This window comes from Plasmopara halstedii, assembly GCF_900000015.1.
Source record: "Plasmopara halstedii genome assembly, contig: Scaffold_816, whole genome shotgun sequence".
Classification (NCBI taxonomy): domain Eukaryota; phylum Oomycota; class Peronosporomycetes; order Peronosporales; family Peronosporaceae; genus Plasmopara; species Plasmopara halstedii.
This window is the reverse complement of record NW_020187732.1, coordinates 1943686-1944083: the sequence shown is the minus strand read 5'-3', so window position 1 is coordinate 1944083 and position 398 is coordinate 1943686.

Below are 398 nucleotides of genomic sequence, written 5' to 3'. Positions count from 1 at the left end.
CTCCCGCGAGCTCTGTGTCTTCGACCACAAGAGCTCAGGGCCACTGCTTGAGCTCAGCGCATGACCCCTCTACTTCCATGACTATTACCGAAAAGCGCGGGGCGTCTGATGACGCGGGGATCCCTGATTTTTCTGATCAAAAGCGTCCACGGCGTCTGGGCAATCTTGCCGAAGTGCCTTCTCAAACTCCCACGTGATTTAGGAGTCCGGATATCCCGCCACTTCACCAGATATTGGGTCAAACCCTGGTGACGACGTCGTCCCACTAGACGTTCCACATGATAGTGGACGTCACCGAGTCGGGGCGGGCGGTGACGCGTGATGCTCTTCGAGCCCTTGGACAAGGTCCTTCGTAATCGGAGCTATGCTGAGCGTCATGCTGAAGTAGCATATTTCTT